The sequence below is a fragment of the Meriones unguiculatus genome, chromosome 7, assembly GCF_030254825.1.
Source record: "Meriones unguiculatus strain TT.TT164.6M chromosome 7, Bangor_MerUng_6.1, whole genome shotgun sequence".
NCBI lineage: Eukaryota > Metazoa > Chordata > Mammalia > Rodentia > Muridae > Meriones > Meriones unguiculatus.
Genome location: NC_083355.1, coordinates 33,635,778 through 33,653,609, shown reverse-complemented (window position 1 = coordinate 33,653,609; position 17,832 = coordinate 33,635,778). Strand labels below are relative to the sequence as shown.

General features: G+C 46.6%; 1 protein-coding gene across 3 annotated transcripts in view; it reads right to left on the bottom strand.

Moving 5' to 3' along the window:
• Nucleotides 1-17,832, bottom strand: part of Ypel2 (yippee like 2) — a 59,255-nt gene that overhangs the window by 40,703 nt on the left and 720 nt on the right. The window lies entirely within an intron of this gene.

Genomic DNA, 17,832 nt, shown 5'->3' with positions numbered 1-17,832 from the left:
TCCAGCTTCAGAGGACCCGGATGCCTCTGACATCGGTTTTGCACTTGCACTCAAGCGCACACCACTCTCTCGAAATAAACAATGATGAAGCAGTGGCAAGAGGCATTCTGGATCTAACCAGAAAGAACACAGGCCAAGTAGAAAACAAAGATAAACACCAGACTGCAAGAAAAAAAAAAATCACCCAGTGTCCTTCTTCCCATTTGTAGCAGTCTACCCAAGAGTCTTGGCTGGCTACCCAAGAGTCCAGGAGTTGCTCAAAGGCTGGGGGTCTCTGCTGGCCTTCTGTATATGTGTGAATCCTGAAGAAGCCTAAGGCCAGTGAAGAAATGGACTTGCCAGTGAGGTAAGCAGGCAAAGAGCAAAATCTTTCTTTTCCCACGTCCTGTAGGCTTCCAGCAGGTGTGGGCCCCAAACAAAGGTGGATCTTCCTACCTCAAAGATCCAGATTAAAGTGGGTCTTCTGATTTCAAATAAATTAAGAAAAACCCCAGATGGATGGTGATAATACCAGCTTTTAACACCAGCATTTGGGGGTTAGGGGTAGCGAAGGCAGGCTGGAGCTCTTTGAGGCCAGCCTGGTCTACAGAGAAGTTCTAGAATAGCCAAGGCTACACAACAGAAATCCTGTCTAGATAAACCAACAAAACAAAACACCTTCACAGATGTTACCTAGCCATTTGTGTTTTAATTCCACATTGACAACCAAGAATAGCCATCACATAATTTAAGGAAGATTTTTTTTTTTAATTGCCTGAAAAGAAGATAGGTTGATTTTCCTGAGGAGAAATGAATTGCGCTATTACAGGACCATAGAACCTGGCACACTTTAATTTCTGAACTTTGGTCCCACTAATAGTGCCACAGTGTGTATGGGATATTAACAGTCCAATTTGTTGAGCATTTTGCAAAGTCCAATTGATTTCCAACAATAATCAAAAGCCTCGGGGCTTGTGTATAATTTAAACAGCATTTTAAGTGAACTAATAATCCACAGTGGAAATTAAAGGGAGGCTTTCTACCACCACCAGCTAGCTCACGCTGATCGCCATGGGAAGAAAAACGTGAAATATTATGATTAAAAACAAAGACCTCAGATATACTACCACCTCAAGAGCCAAAAAGGCACAGAGAGCACAGGCTGAGCCTGGCAGGGCCTCTGACTGACAGGCCCTTCCCACGGGGAGTCACAGTAGCAGCTGAAATTCAAAACTGTACCTCCCGGGTGCCACCGGGAGGGAGGAGTGGCGTGTACTCTTTCTGTAGTTAAGCCATACGGAACCTGAGAGAGGTGACCCGGAAGCCAGATGGCATCACACAACAGCCTCAGACGTGGCCGGTGGTGGAGCTGCCACAGGAAGGACAGACAGGGCTCTCATAGCCTGCACCTCTGTTTATGTAGTCAGAAGGCTCTAGAACCTCACCAACGAGTCCTGTTCGTTCCTAGCTGGGAACAACTGGCAAGTTTCTCAACCGCTGACCCTCGCTTTCCCTCTCCGTGTTACACGAGATGACCCGGTGCCCCCTTAGGGTTGGCACGCAATCCACCAACTGCTGCTGTTTTTCATGGTCAGTGGAAACAGAGTGACGCTGCTGTGGATGGGGCAACCCGAACCCTTTGTGGTTCCAACACATGCACATTCACACTGTAACACTTGTGCTGTCCCACTCTGGTACAGCCTTCTCCTGTCTCTGCACCAAGCCATCACCATTCAGACTCAGCCGTCTGTGGTGGGTATGGCCGTGCGGCAAAACTGGCATTTGGAAGCTGAGGCAGAAAGGTGCCAACTGTTTGAGGACAGTCTGGGCTACATGGCAAAAAAAAAAAAATAGGACCTGGAGGCAGGTAAACTTGGATTCAGTTTGGATTCTTCTCACTGGTTGCATTAACCCTGGGTACAACGCCTGAAAGGAGAAAACAGTGCCTTCCTCCTGAAGGTGACTCAAATGAGAAAGAGAGCTACAACATCCTTACCAAAATAAGGGAGAAGGGGCACGGGAGTTACTGTTCCTACCCACCCCACTCCCGTGCCTAGAACCAAAGGTAGCAATGTCCCTTTGCCCCCGGTTGACTTGTGGTTACCAGTTTCAGCCCAGCTAGGGCTACTCAGTGAGACCGTGTCTCAAAAACAAACAACAGAAAAACAAAACACTGTCATGATATGATGGAGCAGGCCTACAATTCAAGCACCCCAGGAAGACTGCTCCCAGTTTGATCCAGGCTGGTCTATGTTGCAAGTTTCAGGCCAGTGAGAGTTACACAAGGAGACCTTGCCTCAACTTCCAAAATCCAAAACAAACAAAACCTCACAATGGGGGAGAAATAAGTTATTTCACTGATACTCTTCTATAGCCCTGGGCCACAGAGAACTTCAAGGGCACGTGACAAGTAACAGAAGCCAGTTTAGACAGCAAGGAGCCATGCTCCTACAGAAACAAAGCCAACCATCATCTCGGCCCTGGACACAGGCTTCAGTTTTCATTCCAGGGAGGGATCTGTCACATGACACTCTTCCATGATCTCCAGGACTCCTCCTCTGTTGTTGCCGGGCATGGTGGTGCATGCTTGTAATCCCAGCACTCTGGGAGGCAGAGGCAGGCTGACTGCTGTGAGTTCAAGGTCAGCCTAGTCTACAAAGTGAGTCTAGGACAGCCAAAGCTACAAAAAAAAGAACAAACAAACAAGTTTACATCATCATGATGCCCAGTTTTAGTTCATGGTTTTTAAATATATTTATCTTTTAACGTGTTTGAGGTCTACGTGTGTGTGTCTGAGCACCACTGTGTGTACAATGCCCTCAGAGGCCAGAAGAGAGTGAGAACCCCTGGAACAGGAGTTATAGCTGGTTGTGAGTCATCCTGGGTGCAGGGAAATCAAACCAAGGTCTTCTGAAAAGGCAACTGTTCTTCACCACTGAGTCTCTCCATTAAAACATTCCAGGTTTTAATGTTTAAGTAGAATCTTGTCCTACAGTAAAGCATCTTCCATGCACCAGCCTTCATTTTCTTAAGACTTTCAATTCAGCAAGGTCACAGAACAGCAGGTCTTAGGGTCCACTCAGAAGTGGCTGCTGCATGGTGCCTCTAGAGCATCCACTGGCAGCACGACATGGCTCTCAGTGCAGCACTTTACCTGGAGAAGCTCACATCTGCCAGCACATCTGTGTGAGGAAAGATATGGTTCCCTTGAACACCCTGCAACTTACATGGCATTTACTGGGTCCTGGGCAGAAGTAGTTATATCTGCCTATCAAGAAGATCAGACATTACAAGCTGTGTCTACTACTATAAGAGAAAAATGATGCAAAGAGCTCTCAGGTTTCTGAAGACACTAAGGCCATTCAGCCGAAGTTCAAAGGCTAGCTTTCTTCCCTTATGCAAAATCCAGCTCCAAAATGGATTTAACATAACTTAGAGAATGTGTACACAGCACCCCTTAAATTCCAGCACTCTGGGAGGGAGAGGCAGGGGAATCTTTGAGTTACAGAATAGCCTGGTCTACATAGTAAGATCATGTCACAAAAACAAAACAATAACCCTAAAGTGTATACACTATACATGAAGATTTAAAAGACATTAGCCAGGTATGCTGGTGCACGTCTTTAATCCCAGTACTTGGTAGGCGGAGGCAGGCAGATTTCTCTGAGTTTGAGGCCAACCTAGTTTACAAAGTGAGTTTCAGGACAGCCAGGATTAGAGAAATAATCCTGTCTCAAAAAAAAAAAAAAAAAAAAAAGATTTAAAATAATAGAAGATTAGGATCAGGTAGTAAAATTAAGAAAAAGAGAAGTTAGTTCTCTCATATGTGGAATATAATATATATATATAGGCCATGAAAGTGAAAGGGAGACAGAGAGGAAGAAGAGGTTTGGGTTTTGCTACCTATCTATTGGGTTTTCAAGTCAGGGTCCTCTGTGTTGCCCTGGCTGTCCTGGAACTCTCTGTAGAGCAGGCTGACCTTGAACCTGGATATCCAACTAGGTTCTGGAGTGCTGGGATTAAAGGCGTGCTAGGGAAGAGAGAGAGGGGCAGAGGAGGAGACCTGGGGTTAGTTCCCAACACCTGCATGGTGGCTCATACCATCTCTGACTCCTGTTCCAGAGGATCTGATGCCTTCTAACCTCTGGCACTCTCCAGGCACATGTGATATACAGATGTACATGATGGTAAAACACCGACACACATAACAAAACTAGGGCTGTACGGTAGTTTGAATAACAATGGCTCCCAAGGGCTTATATCTGAATGCTTAGGCACCAGAGAGGAGCACTATTTGAGAAGGATTAGGAGGTTTGGTCTTGGAGTAAGTGGGTCCTGGAGGTGGGCTTGAGGTCTCAAAAGCCCAGGATAGACCCAGAGTTCCACTCTCCGCCTGTGGATAAGGTCTCAGCTCCTTCTCCAGCACCCTGCCTGCCACCATGAAGACAATGGACTAAACCTCTGAAACTGAATGCTTTTTCTTTTAAGAGATTCTGTGGTCAAGGCGTCTCTTCACAGCACTAAAACAGTGACTAAGACAGGCCCTTCTGCTCTCCTAGAGGACCTACGTTTCCAGAGCCAGAGTCAGAAGGCTCAACTGCCTAACTCCAGCCCAGAGTACCCAACCTCTTCTCCCCTCCTTGGGCACCAGCACACAAGTGGCTAACATTTGGTGCACGTGTGCGCGCACACAATCTTTTAAAATATGCCTGTGTGTATACATCACATACGTACAAGAATGATAAGGAGGTCAAGCCCAGCTTGAGATGAGTGCTCTTAAAATTCCTGAAATATTACTAGAGTTCAAGTGCAGATTTGGCTTTGAACTCCTCATAATTCAGGGAAGCAAAAGAAAATGCCGGACTTGCAAGATTTAGAGAAGCATCCTGGAGCTTTACATACAGATTGCTGAAAACGCCCTGTGAGGACAGGGAAAACAATAAGAAATCTAACATACTAAATCCTAGAAGAAAGCAGGCACTGCAGTCCCAACACTCAGAGGCAGAGGGCAAGGACTAGCCTAACCAACACAGTGAGTTCTAAGGCACCCTGGACTACAGTGAGATCCTGTCTCAGAAACAGAAATCCATTCATCACAAGGGTTCATATCATGGGACCATCTTGCAAATGTGTTCCCTGAAGCATAGCTCTGCGAAAACAGACATAAACAAACTACAGCTTGACGGGGGGGGGGGGGGGGGGGGGGTCAAAGCAGAACAGGCCAAGAACATGGATTTCAGATGGTCTTACTGGATCCTAGGGTCAATGCTGACTTAACCCTGAGCTTCTGGCAATGCTTCAAGATTATCATTGATCACAATCAAGACTGAGTAGCAAAAACATGGGCCTCCGAACAGCGATTGCAAGCATTGGAAAGCTTATCCACTCTGCAGCTTGGCGAGGCCCTCAGGCCCTTCTCCCTAAGCTCTACTGGGCACACTGGTACAGACCTATAAATCTAGCACTCGGGACAACTGCTAGTTTAAGAAAAGCATAAACGGGCTGGAGAGATTGCTCAGTGGTTAAGAACACTGTCTGCTCTTCCGGAGGTCCTGAGTTTGATGACCAGCAACCACATGACGGCTCCCAACCAACTATACTGGGATCTGATACCTTTTTCTGACTTGCAGGAGTACACACAAGTAGAGTACTCATATATGTAAAGCTTTAAAAAAAAATGGCATAAACAATAAAGCAAGCCCCAATCTGCCTGAGCTGTACAAGACCCTCTGTCTGGAAAACAAAGCTCCCCAGGCTTCACTTCCTGCCTAAGGCCAACTCTCCGTGGATGTCATCCTCTGCGGACATTCATGTCCGGGCTTCTGTGCCTCTGACCCCTTTTCTGAAGGACATGTCTAGTAAATTCCTAAGAAGACACTTCACACACACTAAGCTTATCCAAAGCTGACGTCATAGGCTGAGATGACAGTGAGAGCACTCAGCTACCCGTGAGGCCTCGGTACTGTATTTTAGAAACTTCATTACTGTGTGAATGTGTGTGTATCCACGGGTGTGTACATGTGTGGGCATCGTGAACCAAACTCGGCTCACCAGGCTTGCACACAAAGAAAGGAACGAACTCTGACTCGCCTCACTAGTCCTTGTAAGCAGTTTGTTTATTTTATTAAGTGTTTTGCCTTTATGTTTATATGTGCGCAAGAGTGCCTGGTGCCTGCAGAGAGCAGAGGGCCCCCGGATCCCCTAGACCTGGAGTTACAGATGGTTGGGAACCACCAGGTAAGTGTTGGGGATAAAACCCAAGTCCCCTAAAAGAGCAACAAGTGCTCTTAACTGCTAAGCCAAATCTTCAGCCCCTACAGGTAGCTTATTTAAAGAGCCATTACCTCTCCTCCCGGGCTCACTACTGTCACCTTCACTCCACTCCTTCTCTCCACCCCTCCGTGATGCTGAGGACTGAACACAGAGCCCTGCACATCTTAGGCAAATGGTCTGCCACTCGGGCCTAGCCCACTTTACCTCCTTAAAGATCCCACTGACCAAACACGCAGCTCCTTTCTCTCCCCCTTTATACTTCAAGTCCCCTAAACAGCTGACTCAAACCCAGGGCCGAAGACATGCCCAGAAGGCACGATGCCAGTGAGCTATGCATGCCCAGCCCTGGCTACGACGCTTCTTCATTCCATCATCCACGGCAGCCCTCAGCAGCGGCGCCACATAGGCCCCCATCCTTTCACCGGACTGCTGTCCTTGCTTCCTGACTCAGCTCTTCTCTCTCCAGCCCGTTCTAGAATCCTATTTCTAAAACACGATTTGACCACACCCCTCTCGTGTTTCAAAACCTCTACAGTTTCCTACCAGACTACAGGGCACAGTCCAAACCACTCTGGTGGTACCAAGAGCCCGAGCCAACTCTCTACTTTCATCGCCTCCCCACTGCACTCCCCAAACCTAACAGACCAACTTCCTTACTACACTGCTTCAAATCATTTCGGTTACCTGCCGCATTTCACTCTGTCTCCTGTGCCCGCCCTCTCATCCCTTAATACAAGCACGAATCAAACCCTAAGCAGACCCGACAGTTCTTCATCCTGGCACACAAAGAACATCTTTCTCTGGGATGGAATTTATCCCACAAGGCACTGCCTGAAGAGGTCCAGTTTCCCAGCCCATCCTTCACAGTGGTTTCTCCAGGACTCCGCATTCAGCACAGCTAGGGAGTCTTGAAAGATGCCTGACCATACTGGTAGTCTCAAATCTTATTCTGTGCTCACCCTGCTCCCCTGTATACTCTTACACACCCACTCAGCTCTAATTCCTAATTCTGGGTATTACCCCATTAATGGGACTCTCACTATTAACTCTTGGCAATTAACTCTTGAGGTGCCAAGTCACCAAGGCTGGGAGACTCAGAACTGTGAGCCTGTGCCTCGTGAACCTCTGTTTTGCCTGGCTGTTGTGCGACTTTCTCTGTTCTGCCTCCCTGAGCCTTCATACTCCACTGTCCGCCATGAGAGCTCCCCAGGTGACCCTACCCAGGCTCTAAGTACCTTCTGGACGCCAGAGAAGCTCTCAGACTTCTGACCTAGGCATCTTCTTCTCCAAGGGCCCACAAGGGCCCACAGAGATAAGCACTGTTGTCAGGTTTAGGTCAGGCCAAGCATAGGTTCCCCTCAACTTTGCCTCTACTGAACACAGGAGAGGGCCCAATCATTATATACTTGTTTTCCTCCAGGCCAGTTCTACCGCCCTTTGGTGGGGGCCTTTTATATTTGAGCATGCTCACAAATGACAATCCTGGTTAAAACAAAACACATTAACATGCTTTCTAAGCTCTGTGGCCCACTCTTCCACCCTTACACAGGGGCTATACTTGAACTATAACAGAAAACAGCCATTTAGGAGCTCTATTGAGAACACAGCTTCAGAAAATGAACTGAGCTAGGAGTGGTCTTGTCTGGATTCCCAGAACTCAGACGGAGGCAAGAATGCTGCTGTAGGCTTGAGGCTAGCCAAGGCAAGGGCGTTCCAGACCAGCCTCATACGCAGGAAGGCCCAGTATGGCCAACTTACCCACTTCCCAGAGGAAACAGCATGGCTTCTCTTCAGAAGCTACGATGCCCAGAATTCTCCCCTTGTCTTCAAGCTCCGGCCTGGTCCCCTCAGAACTCGGGCTCCCAAAACTTGAGTGATTATTTGATCACATCTGCACTCCGCAAACTGAACTGTCTGCTGAATTAATGAGTGTCTTTTGGAGGGTGGCACTGCTGTGACCTTGAATTCTCTCACTGCCAGGTCTCCAGGGCACAGCCGGGGTCCCAATTAACTACAAGCTATCCATCCCAGACCTGCCAATACAATGCTGCTGTTCGGCTGTCAGCATGCCTTCGGCTTTCTCACTTTTATCCCCGGTCCACATAAATCCCACATTCTAGCTGCAGACTGTCTGTGGTTGAGCTCCCTGACTTTCCACAAACTGCAATCTGGAAATTGAACTTTTAAAATTTAGGAGAAAGGGAAGAGACAGTATTGAAAGGATGTCTGACAGACAATGCAATCGCCAGCCCGTAAATGGATAGATTTTTATTTCAGGGGGTGGGGGATGGGGAGGAGAGGAAGGGCAGGAAAGGAGAAAGAGGGAGAGGAAAAGGGAGGGAGGAAGAGAGGGAGGGAGGAAGAGAAAGAAGCCTGACTCCTTGATGAAGTTCTGGGTAGACCTTATTCAGAAATAAAATCTTTTTTTTCTTTCAGGCCTGGTGCTTGGAGGATAGATTTACATGCACTTTGCCAATTCAGCCTTTTCATTTAAGCAGCTTCCACATGGCTAGTTCATGGGTCATCCCAAAAGCTGGATATGAAGTACAAACTTGGGAAGTTCAGTTGGACTGGGTGTGGGGCACATGCCTGCAACCCTAGTGCTTGAGGTAGAGGCAAGAGGACGAAAGTTCAAGGCCACCTGATAGAGGGCTGGCCTTAAACTGCCCAGGTAGCCAAACATGACCTTGAATTTCTGAACCTTCTGCTTCTACCTCCCTCATACTGGGGTAAGTTCTCCGCTGACAAACCAGAAGGTCTCTGGAAATGAATTCTTGATCCCTATGCCCTCCAAGCCTAAACAATAGAAGAATCTACAAGCTATGCAGTAAGACAGCGTGGCCAAGCCTACTCTAAGAGACTTGGTAAGACGCTGACTCAAAACACAACAAAAACAAACAAAAATAAAAAAATTAAAATAAAAAAACAAAGTATAGGGCTAGGGAGGTATAGATATAGATCTAGGGCTGGTGAGTGCTTCAAAATGCAAATGAGAGCTCAAAGTCTATTCCTTGGACTGGGGACAGATAGATATTCCTTGGTGGCAGATATAGCTTGCCCACCAGACGCAAGGCCTTGAGTTCAATTGCTAGCACCACAAAAATATAGTAAAATAAAGTTTATACACATGCACAAATTATTGGTTGTGTTAGTGTGTGGTGGTGGTGGTGGTGGTGGTGGTGGTGGTGGTGGTGTGTGTGTGCGCCTCCGTTTATCCAAGACAATCATATAGCTGAGGCTGGCCTACTCAGAATGGAAACAATCCTCCAGCCTCTAAGGGCCTGGATTACAGCTAAGCACCACATACCTACAATATGAATTCTGTCCAATTCTCATGCAAATTCTGAATGAGAATGTCAAATTCTCTTGAAACACCATCAGATTCAATACTTTGACATTAAATTGCAGAAACAGAAAGATGGCTAGCGTTTCAATCATTGGCTGCTCTTCCAAAGGACCTGGACTCTATCCCCAGCACCCACCCAGTAGCTTTACAACCATCTATGATCTGTCTCAGGCGACCCAACATCCTCTTCTAGCCTCTTCAGGCAACAGGCAACACAGAGAGTGCAGACATAAATAAAGGAAAACACCCACACACACATAAAATAATACTAATTGCAAAACTGAGGAAAAGCGGGGCATGGAGGGGAGGAAAGGGACTGAATCAGGAGAGATGATGACAGATTAGGCAAAACAGCAAACAAAAAACTTTCGGTTCTTATTAATGGAGTATTTAATCAAAGGCTATAGTTACATGTGGGGATAACTTTTCCTTAAACCCAGAAGAAACCACAAATCTTTGAACTCCAGCCTTTGGAAGTGAAGACAGGAGATTCAGGAGTTCAAACTCAGCCTGGACCACATGAAACTGGGGGGTGGGGGAGGTTGAGAACGAATAAGAATCTCTACTCAGTTTTCTTCTGAGGACATTTTAATCAGTGCCCATGAGCCCCTGATCCAAGCTCTTCAACTTCATTCAGCTCTATTGAGAATGGATGTCACAGTTCATGAAGTTGTCCCTTGCGGCAGCAATGGCACCCAAGGAGGAACCCTGCACTCTTTCCTAGGTCAGATGGCTCCTAAGCACCCCTATATCCTCCCTCTGTCTGAGCCCTTCAGTATATACTGCCCAACTTAGAACCTCTTCATTCGGTCCCACCTCCCAAACCCCACCCTTCTTTCTCCATCTCCATAATGACTAAGCTCTTTCTACCTTGCACCCTGGCTATCCACACATCGGCCTTCATCGCTGGTTGCACGGTATGCTTCTAGGGAGCAGGTCCACGTCTTAATTCACCTTTTCCTCTCAAAGGTTTTATTATCTAAGTAATAATTATTACACAGGAAAATGAAAGAACCAAGATTATGTATTTCAGTCCCAAATTAGAAGCTCTATCGCTGGCCCAAACTACTCTTGGCTGGCTGTCATGGCCAATCCTAAACTCCCAGGCCCATGTGTTATATTCCCAAACAGAACTAGAGAAACCAAACACTCCAAATCATTAGGAAAGGTCAGTGTCTCCCAGGACTAAATTTTGATCAGCCCAAACAAAATAAAGCCAATATGACACTTTGTCTGTTTGCCATCTTCTCATCAACCCTTTTATTCCCAGTGAGAAGCATGCAAGAGAACTACAGGCCTGCTTTTCTGTTTGTTTTGGGAAGACAAGGTTTCTGTGTCACCCTAGATGTCCCCGAACTCAAGAGCTCTGCCTGCCTCTGCTGGATTAAAGGCATGCAGCCCACAGCCAAGCCAGGCCCACTTCTTTCCGAACTGTCCTTCTTGTTTAGACATGGAAGGGTTGTCCTTGCAGCTGCAGAACAGCCACGTAGCAGAAATGCAGGCGGCAGCACTGCACCACAGTGGCATTGAAAAGGCTCCATCATCCATCTTGGAGGAAGCACTTTTTGCTTAGGGTTCAAGAATTATGGGCAATGTAAGCCTAGGTCAGAACTGGGTGCTCCTAAAATGGAAAGAACCTCTGACCTGAGAAAGAGAAGGTTATGTTCTGTACTTGGGGCCTTTGTTTTTCTCATACCCTAGGCTGACCATGAACTTGCTGATCTTGCTGCCTCCACCTACCCAGTGCTGGGATTACAGGCCACCATGCCTGGCCATGCCTGGTTTATAAATCCCTCTTACTGAGCCACATCCCTAGCCCTGTTTGATGCAGTTTCAAGTATCCCAAAAGCTGTAGACTTCAGATTCTTCTGCCGCCAAACCCCTAGTACCCACTGAGCTTTGCTTTCCCTAATGAGGGCTGTGTCTTAAGCGAGTCATTTTACCCACACTTAAGCCTCAGTGTTTATATTTCTTGTTTTCATTTGTTTGTTTTCCCCAGATAGGGTTTCTCTGTGTAACCTTGGCTGTTCTGGAACTTGCTCTGTAGACCAAGGCTGGCCTTGAACTCACAGAGATCACCTGCCTCTGCCTCCCAAAACGCTGGGATTACAGATGTGTGCCACCATGCCTGGCTCTGGTATTTATATTACTAAAATGAAATTACCTAACTAGATTTAATTCCCAATCCAACATATATCCAGTTTGTATCTCAAGTTACAAGCCGTTCATGTGAAATAAGGAAAAACAAAAAGTATAAGATTACGACTGGGAATAAAAAAATTAGGGATGCAGGCCTCTGTGGAAGTAAAATCAAGCCACAGTTTTGGCTCTGTACTTCCTGGCAAAAAGAGCAGTTTTAAATTTCCAATTTGAAGAAAGAAAGAAAGAAAGAAGGAAAGAAAGAAAGGAAGAAAGGGCCACGGCTTTTCCTGGCGCTGTATTCTAAAAGAATTTCTCCATTGAACTTCTTAGAGGAGACATAGGAGGTTGTAGAAAGTCTCCAATGATAGAGACACAAGTTACATAAAGCTCCTTCTCGTGGTGTGTTTCAGTGAAAGCAAAGACACTGTTGAAGCATGAGAAAAGGCCTCCGTATGCAACAGCCTCCAGTCAGTCCAGGCTAAAACAAGAGTGCCTTTTCCAGACAGGGTTTGCAGCCCTGGCTATCGTGTAGATCAGGCTGGCCTCAGAACTCGGATCGGCCTACCCCTGCCTCCCACCACCGCCCAGCCGATAGCATGCCTTTTCTAAAACTACCACAAATATTAATTCTTCCAAAGATTCTAAGTCTTGGATAGGAAGCTAATGTGAGTGCAGTCATCTGGGGCTAGCGAGCTCTAGGCCAGTCTGAGCTACAGGAAGACCCAATCCCAGAAAAGATTAAAAAAAAAAAAAAAAAAAAAAAAAAAGTTGTACAGCAGCTGCACACAATTCGATAACCTCTACATTCCTTTCCAGGCAGGTGTGGTGGCCCAGGCCTTTGATCCCAGCACTCAGGAGACAGAGGCAGGCGGATCTCTGTGAGGCCAGCCAGTTCTACACGGTGAGACCCTGTCTTTAAAGTAAAATTTCCGTTCTCCTTCTGACAAATTTGAGTGGCACTTCTGGCCTTCAATTACTTGATATAAATTAAGACTTGGTAGCTGCTCACCACTCACTGCCAAATCAGCTGATTAGGAGTGCATTCCTGCCAGCTAGATTTGAGAATCTACTTCATACTATTAATGATGTCATTAACAGCAACCACTGAGTTGCCTGCTAGGTGCCAGGCCTGGTTTCCCCTGAATTCTCACTTAATCCTTCCATAAATCCTGAATGATAGCAACTATTATTAGTCCCATTTTACAAATAAGGACCAAAGATTTAGAGAATTGTAGATTGTCCAAGGTCACAGAGCTAATTATCCGGTTCTTTCTGATTCCAAAGCCAGGCCCTCAGCTCCACAGTAGGGCCTGCTGTTATTAATGAAATCTGTGGTTACTGATAGAAATGTTAATGCTTGTCAGAAAGAAAACAAACAAAAAACAAAAAAACAAAAAACACACCCAGAGTGAGGTCAGTGGAAGAGGCAAGGGATGTTTATTAATACTAAATGACAGTGAGGCTTTCAGAGACTGTCAACCTTTAAATGGAAAAAAAAAATACTGTAAAAAATGCAAACTGCAAAAGAAATTTTAAAAATACTATCTCATTTCGAGAAAAAGACAAAAATTGTCTTTTCTTCATATTCCCCTAAAAATTTTGTCTCACACCTTTAATCCCAGCATTTGGGGAGCAGAGGCTGGTGGTCCTCCATTGAATTGGAGACCAGGCTGGGCCACAAAACATAGACACATACATGCAAACTGGCTTTTGGCTCCTTTGATCATTTATGCTTTTAGCTAACAGGTATTTATCCAGCACCCAATGAATGCCAAGTATTTTCAGCAGTGAGCAAATCAGAATGGAAAGGCTGCTCAATATTCCATAAGCAAGTAGGCAATATATTTCCAGACAGCAGTAAGCTGGTTTTAATAATAATAATAATAAAATTATTATTACAGGCTGGGGTTATAGCTGTCATGGGGTTATGGCTTCTCTTAGCAAGCTTTAAGTTGGGAGCGTAACAGGGTACAGAACTCAGCCTGTAATTCCAGCATTAGGGAGATAGAGGCAGGGCATAATAAAATCAAGACCAGCCTGGTAACTGGGGTGTGGGGGCATCAAATTCAAGAGTACGGTAACTTTTTAACTAGCTGCATCCCAGAAAGAAGTCGTTACACTGCTGATGTCCTACTGTGTCTTGTATTAATGTCTGAAGTGAGACATTTAAAACTATCTCTTTGGTGGCTCATGCCTATAATCCCAGCACTTGGGGAGGCAGAGGCAGGCAGATCCCTGAGTTCAAGTCCAGCCTGGTTTACAAAGTGAGTCCTGGACAGCCAAGGCAACAGAGAAACCCTGTCCTCCCCACCCCACAAAAATGAATGAATGAATGAATGAATGAAATCAAAAAAGAAAGACAGCTGGGCAGTAGTGGCACTGAGGAGGCAGAGGCAGGTGGATCTCTGAGCTGGTGGCCAGCCTGGTCTACAGAGTGAGTTCCAGTAAAGCCAGGGCTGCACAGAGAAAAAAGCAAAAAGACCAGCCAGGAATCCAAAGGACCCTGTCAAAACAAAAGAGTTAAGGGATTAAAAGAGGCTGTGGGCAAAGAGGTGAGGACCTTTTGATAGCTAATCAGGGAGAGGTTTAGTTCCCTGCACACAGTGGCTCAGAATCACCCTAACTCCAGTTCTTGGGGCCCTTGATACTCTCTTCTAATCTGGCACCATAAATACAGGCAGACAAAACGTTCATGCAAATAAAATAAATCTTTAAAAAGAAAAAGCTGTAACCAGGAAGAAAAAAAAAAAAGTCTTTAAATTGGGTGTGGTGACATATTCCTGTAATCCCAGGAGTCAGGTGGTAGAGGCAAGAGGGTCAGTAGGTCAAAGCCAGGTACACAAGCCTGAAGATGGCCCGTGAGCTCGGAAGATACTCTCAAGAGCAGCATGGCAGGAACTTGCATCAGAAATGTAACGAGGGTGGGAAGACCCCGGGGGAGGGAACGGGGGAAGAGGCTGCATTATACTGAATCTACCTGAGGAAGAGCCTGCAACAGCTCACGGGGAAATTCAGGCAGATGCAATCTTTTAGAGTAGACGGCATCTTTTGTTATGGATATCACCAAAAACTTGTCAGCCCTAAGGAAATACCTTAGCTGGCAAGCAGGCCGCCAGGAGGGCACTGATTGGCTCTCCATCACTGTGGGCTAGAATTCAAAACGATGCTTTTCACCTGTCAAGAGCACCCTGTGCTTTGGCTGACAGACCTGGGGAAATGCTGAGATAATTTACTAAGGGAACCAGATCCTGATCTCCTTTACAATCCCTTCCCCTCTGCTTTTCCTAAGGCTGCTTAACCCTGGCCACTCTTTTGCTGCTTTCTTCTTCTTTCCTCCTCCATGCTCAAAACGGGAGTATTCCAAATGTGAGCAGCTAGGCCAAATGGGGCATTATTAAAGTCAATTCAAACAATCTCACAGTGAATGTTCTTATACAAGGCCCTTCTTTGCCAAAGGACCAAAGGTAGAATCTGAACTTAGCTAATTAAGTGTTCCTTGTAAAGCTAAGCTGCAGCTTTAATTCAAAGACATCTCCTTCCACCTGTTAGAAGAGGGGAAATTGGACGGACGGCTCCATCGGTGTGCTCATGTACATCTGTGCTTGAAGGCAAGAGGTAAAAGCATCAAGAACTGGATGACTAACAAGATCCACCTGCACACGCCGTGCCCATGCAATGGGAGCGAACCAGCTGACTAGGCAGGAGACGTGGGAACTCGAGTCTCTTATTAGCATCTGATGACAGACAAGTCCCCCGGCTCCCCCAGCCCCCAAATCAAAAATAAAGTCACAGCCTGCCTTTCCCTGGGGCTACACAGTCTGGAATACCAGCCAGGCATTAAACAAAATCAATCCTTTCTTCTGCTGGCCAGTTGTTAATCCCCTAGGCACAATGACTGCCTCAAAACCATTAACATCATTATGACAATGAAAACTCACATAATCTGTGAACAGCACGGCACAGCGGCTCAACCCCCACGCACTCCGAATCATCCATGCCTCAGCTGAGCTTGAGTGCAAGGGCTGCCCGGTCAGTCGCTTACCCTCCTCACCAATCGAGGGTCCCACTCTGTAGCCCCACCTAGCCTGGAACTCCTCCTCGCTTTCAAGCAGAGAACTCCAGAGCCGCACCGCACGGCCTCTGCTCTCTGAGTGGTGGAGCCAGAGGATGCACACCACCATGCTCGGACCCCTTAAACTTTTCAAAGGGCGACTGGCTGGCGGCTGAGTGACCTGAAAGCTTAAACCCAAGCATAGGACATCTACCTGATTTTGCACTTCACATTCTTCCTCAGGAATCAGCCACCTGCGCTGATCTAGCGGGAGGCACCATCCCCCCATTAGCTCCTTTAAACAGATCTGCGGTGCCTAATGCCTGTAATCTCTACCCTCTGGAGGCTGAGGCAGGAAGACTAGAAAAGTTCAAAGCCAGCCTCCTGGAGGTGCATGGCCTGTCACATAGCCAGCCTGAACTGCAGTATGAAATCCTGTCTCAGAATGAGACAGAGGAACAATCTCTGAATTAACACACACACACACCCCTGCTTATGTGTGGAATACAGGCACATTTGTATTTTGTGTGTTTCCAAACACTACTCTGGCCATCAAGAGACACATTCGGGCTAGAGGACCTCCACCCTAAACCAATGTTTCTCAAGCTGAAGGTCGTGACCCATTTGGTTAGGAAATCAAATGAGTCATGACCAAATGATTTTTTTTTTTTTCTAATGAAGCAGGAAAAAGAAACAAGGGCCTACTGCAGGTAGTAAGGTAATAGCTACTGCTTCCTAGAGCTCTCTCAGTGACAGGCCGGGGCACACTGCTGTAGTATATCATCCTTACTGTGGCTCTCTAGCCAAGTTTGAAAACTCCTGGTTCTAAAGAACTGAAAGGTCTTTGTATCTTTCTTTTCTTGTCCCTCTATACAGCCCTGTCAAGGCTGGACTCTTTATACAGACCAGACTGAACTCAGACTTGCAGTGAGCTGCCTTTACCTTAGTCATATACCACCACTCCTAGATGGAGGAAACTGTATTTTTTGTTTATCTCTCTAAGACAGAGACAGGGTTTCTCTATGCAGCCCTGGCCCTCCTGGACTCAGTCTGTAGACCAGGCTGGTCTGAAACTCAGAGCTCTGTCTGCCTCTGTCTCCCAAGAGCTGGGATTACAGGGGTGTGCCACCATGCCCAGTTAAGGCTTGTATTCTTACATGCTGTCCCTTATTCTCCACTTTCCACCCTTACCTCAAAATCAAGCAGAGATGCAAGAAATGATGTAACTGAATTCTAAACAAAGGCAGAGCCCAACTGAGGCAGGGCATGAGCCCAGGACTCGCGGTCCATCCCATTTGACCCTGTTACAGAACAAAATCACAGTGCAAAAGGGAAATTTACCCAGCTCTCTTCAGGCTGGGCTATTTGTCAGGATAGAGAACTCACAGCCACTCATATCACAGCTAAAGACAAAAGCAGGGGGGTGGCAGGCAGAGCTGAGAATGAACCAGCCACAGCGATACTATTCTGTAAACTACTGAATTTTAGAGATGATATAAAAAGAATGAAACTTCCTCAAAGACTGCAAGATGCTAAAAAAGTAGAGGACCGAACTCAAAGCCTGCGAACCGTGTGTGGCAAAGGGAGAAGCAGGTATGAACCCCATCTTACTGATCAGCTTCTGGGAACCCCCAAACCAGGAGACCACCAAAGAGCCTCAAGCATGAGCTTTACTGTAATTCCCTTGCGCCTCTAACGTTCTCTGTAATTGGGGTACAGAAAAGTAATCCTCCCATCTTCCTAGAACAAAGAGCGTGAGGAACAACAACAAAAAAAAGGACAGTAGACTCCAAGTCAGTGGCCCGAAGACCCTCCAACGTGACAAGAGCAAATAAACCAACGAGAGGGCCAAAAAGGCAAAACCACAGCAGAGCTCCGGGGCAGCCCCGCTTGCCATCTCCAGCAGCCCTGCCTGTGTGGAAGGCCCGGTAAACTGGAGGATGCCCACTCAGCTTTTTAAAACTGTCGGTAAAAGTGAAGTCGGAAGCGGCAGGCAGTTCTTTGCACAAGGGGTCCAAAGCACCACAACAGACGTGCCAGC